This window comes from Marmota flaviventris, chromosome 19 (assembly GCF_047511675.1).
Source record: "Marmota flaviventris isolate mMarFla1 chromosome 19, mMarFla1.hap1, whole genome shotgun sequence".
Taxonomy (NCBI): Eukaryota; Metazoa; Chordata; class Mammalia; order Rodentia; family Sciuridae; genus Marmota; species Marmota flaviventris.
Window position 1 is genome coordinate 18,890,426 of NC_092516.1, and position 6,000 is coordinate 18,896,425.

The following is a 6,000-nucleotide window of genomic DNA, read 5'->3' on the forward strand; positions in this document are numbered from 1 at the left end:
CCACTGTGTTGCACAATCTAAAAGGTTAAGATGGAAATTTCGTGTTGCATTTGTTTTAATCACAATTCTTTCTGAAGATCAGAACAAAAAAATAATAATAATAAGAGAAGGGTTTGAGCCAGGTGCTGCCCATGCCCTTTCTCGAGGGCCCTTCTCTGGCTTTCCCTGGGTGCTCCCACTGGTCATCCCAGGAGGCTCCTGCTCCCGGGCGGTACCCACACCTCCGAGTTCATCTCCACCTCATGAGAGTTTATAAGCAAGAAAATGAAAAAACAGATCAGTTGCCCTGCATGAAAACTAAAACCTTGTGTATAGCAAAGGACATTTCCAAAAAAGTGAAATCTGACGTCTGCAAGAAAATATTTGCAAATCCCGTATCTGAGAGAGCTCACGGTTCCCTGTCTGCTTCCTTCTGACCTCACACACACCGTCCCTTCCTCTCTGAGCATCTTCCCGCCCTCCCCATCCCTCACGGGGTCCTTTCTACTCCTTCTTCCTTCTGATCTCAGCCAGATCTCTGCAGCCCTCCCCCATGGCTGGGCTTAGTGTCCCCGCACTCTCTCGCCCAGCCTCAGATCTCATCAATATGGCAAGCTGGGTGGGACTTGGAGGTGAGATCTCTCACTTCCTTCAACTCTCTCCTCCACCATCACCTCCTCAGAGAGAACTTCGGAGCGTCTTCTCTCTAAAACATGCTCCATTCCCAAGACACCCCTCTGGGCCGGCTCTGCTTTTCTCCCTAACTCTTTCCTGCACCCGAATGTGCATTTCTAGTTGGTCTGTGGACTTGCGGTCAGTTTCCCCCACTGAAAGGGAAGCTCCGCAGAGACAGACGCTCCATCAGCCTCCGACTATGGCCTCCACGGCCCCCAGAACTCTTCTTAGCTCACGGTCACTAGTGCATATTTGTTGAGTCGGTGGCATCATGAATAACGCATGACCGCGTGGCTGATTAGATCACGGCATGGTGGCCCTGCAAAGGTGCATGTCGGCATCTTAAGGCACCAACACCCTGATTCTTAAAGTGGGAGCAGGAGATCAATTGGTATGGTGGCAGGAGGGAGTGGCCGTCCCTGATCCTTCTTGTTCTCTAGCTTCTTCGGGACCTTGATGACCCAGCTGCTGGTGTCCCCTGTATCATTTAAGTCTAAGCCTCGCAGCATGAGCCCATCCCTACAGAAAACCTGGGACCAGGCTGACCTACGTGAACAGGGCACTGTCTACTCTCTTACCAAGGCGAATACTGAGGCTCTAAGGGGTTAAGTGACCTTCCCATGATTCCACAGCTGCTAGGTGGCAAATTCAGGATGGGACCTCCGTGTAACTCCGGAGCTAAGGGTCTCCATCAGGAGGTTTACAGGCATCTCTACTGACACAGAGGGACAGAGCCTTGTGCCATGGCGGTGTGGCCTTGTGCCATGACGGTGTGCCCAGGTGGAAAGTGAGAGTCTGCAGAAAAAAACCGGAGCCACTTCCCAGTGAGAACATTTATTTAAGAATCCAGCGTGAGACGGTGTTTCCAGAGCGGCCTCCTATCTCCCTCCCCTCCCCTTTTGCTCTCCTCCAGGTGAATAAAGAAATAAACGTTTACAGGAAAATATAAAAGTTCTAAGAAACTTCGTACAAATCTGATTTTGTCAAACTGTCACTTCAGTAGCGGCCGGCCTTGTAGACTCACAGTGTGGCTGCATTGTGACCTGTCCCAGGCTCTGAGACAGCAGACCTGGGATGGAGCCCAGCTTGGCCTCTCCTGACCCTGCGAGAGCCTCGGCGTCCTCGTCCCACGTGTCAGTCACCAAATGTTGGAAGAGTTCAGCCTAGTCTGTTCTCCTTGGGTTCAATGCTGTTCCCTGTAGGGCTCCTGGGGCTGCAGCGGGGAGAGGGAGCCTGAAGCCAGCACAGGGGACAGGGGGAGCGCATGGAGCAGCATTCACTGTGCTGATTCTGAAGGTGACCTTGACCTTGCCTCCACCTTTCCACACCCTTACTGCAAAGACGGACATCGGGGAAGCCCCAGGTTGACCACGGCAGACAAATGCACCATCTCTGGCTCAGATTTCCTGGGTCCAAACCCTGGCTGTCACACACTAGCCCTGTGACGCAGGCCAAGTTCATTTCTCACTCTGTAAGCTGAGGAGGCTCATAGAGGCATTTCAAAAATAAATTAACTACTTAAATAATGCATCACAAACCGTTTAATTAGCCATTGTCTGCTGAGCACTGACCCTTGGTCAAATCTGGAGCTAGGACCCTGGACATGGCTTGTCTTGTTTAATTTTCATGAGAACCACGTTGAGTCATTTTTCCCCACTTTTCCACAACTGAACCCCTCGCTTCCTGCCGAGTAGTGGCAAAGCATCGATTGAGACCCCGAGTCCCCAGCCCTTCTGCCCCACCCCGTAGCTCTCCTGTGCACACTTACGTGAGTGTTCTGTCCACAGCCCAGATGTGCTGGGACCGTGGGACAGGTGGCCAAGAGACCACAGGAGACACCAGGAGACAGGGTTTATTAGAAAATGCTGTGAGGAGGGTCCCTAAGCGATTCTGTTTTCCACAGTGTCCCTCGGGATGCTCTGATCAGCATTTCACCTCCACACGGTGCTCCCATGAGTGACCGCAGGGAGGTTTCTGGCTTGCTTTGGACCGGAATCCCAAGGAGCTCGGCTGGCATGCGAGGAAGCAGCTTTGTACAGAGAGCACTCGCCTGCCCCGTTCCCAGCATGCACGAGAGACGGCCAGCGTCCTCCAGGGTCAGGGGGGTTTGGACCTTCTGGCCCAGACTTGCTCTCATCGCCTCCTTGACGTGGACAGGTTGTTGGGAGCAGAGACGGGCATTTCAGGGACACGTTGTCGTACCGTCCTCCTCTTCTCCAAGGACGACACTATCTGCCTGGAGTTAGACCCAGGCAGAGGGCTCCGCCCCAAAGCCTGCCTACGCCCCATGCAGATGCCCATCCCGAGCCCCAGGTGGTTTTCCCTGTGTTCCTGGTCCCCTGGCTGTCCCCTGAGGTCCCTGTGACCCTTTCCCTTGATAGGATGGCTCGGGGAAGCGAGGGAAACGCTTTCTCCAATTTCTTATCCAATCAAGGTTATGACAAAGCAGCAGATGAATCACCCGATGAAGAGAAGCTCAGGGTGCTGCACTGGGAAGGGGTGGGGAGCCAGAGGGAGAGGGTGGGGGGTCCTCTCAAGCTTCTCCTCATGGCTGGGTCTTCCTGGTGACCTGTCCTCATGCAGGAGACAATTGTAAGAGTGACCTCACCAGGACAAAAGATCCTCTTGTCATCTAGTCAATTCCAAGGGATCAGGAGCTCTGGGTCATAAACAGGGAACAAAGACTAAATATGGGTTCCTATGACATCGCGATATCACAGATGCTCTTCCAACAACCCCAGAATGCTCTCGGCGGCTACCTCCATCATTTTATGCGTCCCTCCTGGGAGAGTTGGAAATATTGTTCAGCAGATATCCACTCTCTCCCTCGCTCACTGGGGTGGCAGAATAGGTCCCCGCTCCACGGATGCTGGGTTTGCCCATGTGACATGCTCTGGTCAGGGGAGGTTCAGAGTCTCTGGCGGGAGGAGGTGCTCAGATGGGCGTGGGTGATGGGGCTTGCCCATCACGGAGAGGGAATGCCCTGGGCCATCTGTCCTTCTCCCTAGGGGGGAAGGGAATGACACTGAATCAAGTGTCAGCCTGGAGCCTAACCCAGGTGACTGGCCCACTTAAAGCTGGCACCCCCCGCCGACGCCAGTCCTGGGACAGACTTTCCCCGCCGTGTTCCAAAACCAGAATATCCTTGCAGACCTACAATCATGAGAGCAAGCGAACAGATACTATTTTATAAGCCGACAACTATTTGTGATAAGACATTTTATTCGACAAAAATATGGGAGTGACAGATATTTACTTATTTATTTTTTGTTTCTTTTTCTTCTTCATGAAACTATGAAGGTTTGGGACTGTCCCTTATATAGAAAGCCAACATGCTCCATTCTGTATGTGATTTGTCAGGTAGGAAATGTCCAATGTAAGGTTTTAAAAGAGGGAAGAAAGGGAAAGAAAGAGGGAGGGAGGGAGGGAGGGAGGGAGGGAGGAAAGATGGGACCTCAGCTCCTTCGCCATGTTTGAAGCTGTCCAACTCCTACAGAGATGAATGACTCCTGGCAGCGGCTGGACACTGACTGACCCAATGACGTCCCAGGAGACGGTGGCGAGGAGAGCTGCAGAGAAGTGTGGGCCCAGAGCCATGGAGCAGAAACTCCTCTTGGGCCACAGGGGCAGCCACCCCTGACAGGACCCCCGCCTCTTTACCAACCCTGTCCACTGGGGAATGACCGCCACCCTGAGTGCCAGATGCAGAAATCAAGCAGACATCGGTGAGCGGAGATTCATGGGGAGCAGGGAGGTCGGTGTATGAGAAGTTAGGATTTCACACCTCGGGGGGGAGGTGGGAATTGGCCAGAACCATCTTTCTTAAGCGATCCCGTTTGTAGAAATAATTTTTTTAGTCTTCATTTCCATCTTTCCTGACCCCCTCAGAGAGCACCAAACGAAGTTCAGATTTCTGATCCAAAAGATTTTCAGTTCCCAGGGCTGCACTTTTCTCCAGGCCTGAAAGATGAAAAAATTATTTAAACCCTCCTTCGAGGTTCCCTCACTAATCTCTAGAATCCAGTGATAATTACCACATCTTGAACACTTGGGTCAGGCACATGGAAATCAATTATTTCCTTTAAATCTCATCACAATGGGTTGGGAGGGGAGGATAAAGGAAATAATATTGCTTTTTTTTTTTTTTGCTGATGGAAACTGAGGCTCACGGGGATAAGAAACTTGCCTTTGGTTCCATTGTTAGGAGCAGAGAGAACTCAAATTGAGATGCAGGAACCGTTGATGGGGTCAAGTTCGCTCCATCATGTGTGACCCTTGCCCTTCTCTGGCTCCTGATCTTCCTCACCAGGTGATGCAAAGACCATGTTCTCTACCCAAGAGGGCTGAAGCCACCAGCATCGAGCAGTTTAGAAGGTTCACTCTCTTCCCAAAATTAGCACGTCAAACAATCTTTTCTTGCTCATGACAACCCTAGTCTCAGGGGAAACGGCTGTAATATAATGGCAGAGGCAGGTAGATTGCTAAATGATCAAGCTGGGGGCACCTGGGTGCCCCAGCAAGCCCTGCTGCTAGGAACAAGATCTATTCACTAGAGACAAGTTGCTCAGTCTCCTCCAGACTCATTCTGTTCCCTCCTTTGAAGGCAAAAGGGAATTTTTACTCTGCATATTCTAGAATTGGAAACAACATACATACCGAAGAGTGAGAGATGGATTATATCATAGCAATGACAGATCAGGGCCATGAAGACATGATTGGGTGGCATACAAATCCATTGAATGCTTAGCTCTCTTCTGGATATTGCACATGACCTGTAACAGCTCATTTAACTTTTTTCCCCCCAAAACCTACAAGGTAGGTATTATTATTAAGTCTACTTTACAGATGAGTGAAGTCACTAGTCCAAAGTCACAGTGAAGAGGTGGAGAAGTCACAATTTAAGTCCGGGCATTCTAACCTGGAATTCAGTTACATAGAACCCAACTCAAGTCACACAGAAATATGGTCTCGTTTTAAAGTTTAATAGCAAAAGGGAATGATCACCGTCAGTTTTTCTGCTACTATGTAAAAAATTACTCCAAAATGCAGTGGCTTGAACGGCCACAACTATTTTGGTGGCGCTGGACAGAGTTTTTGCGGTTTTTAAAATCCAGATTGGGCTCAGCTGGGTGGTTCTTCCTACGGTCTTGCTGGTGGTCTTTCACGGGTGTTTGCTGGCAGGCTGGGCGGAGGCTGGGCCCGGCAGGAAGGCTGCACCTGCAGGGCCTCTTGTTGCATGGAGTCTCGGGGCCTCTTCCTCCCATAGACCTACTTCCGTGTGGAAAAAGAAAGAAGAAGCTTCCAGGTCTCTTGAGGTTTAGGCCTGGGATTGGCACAGCCCCTTTT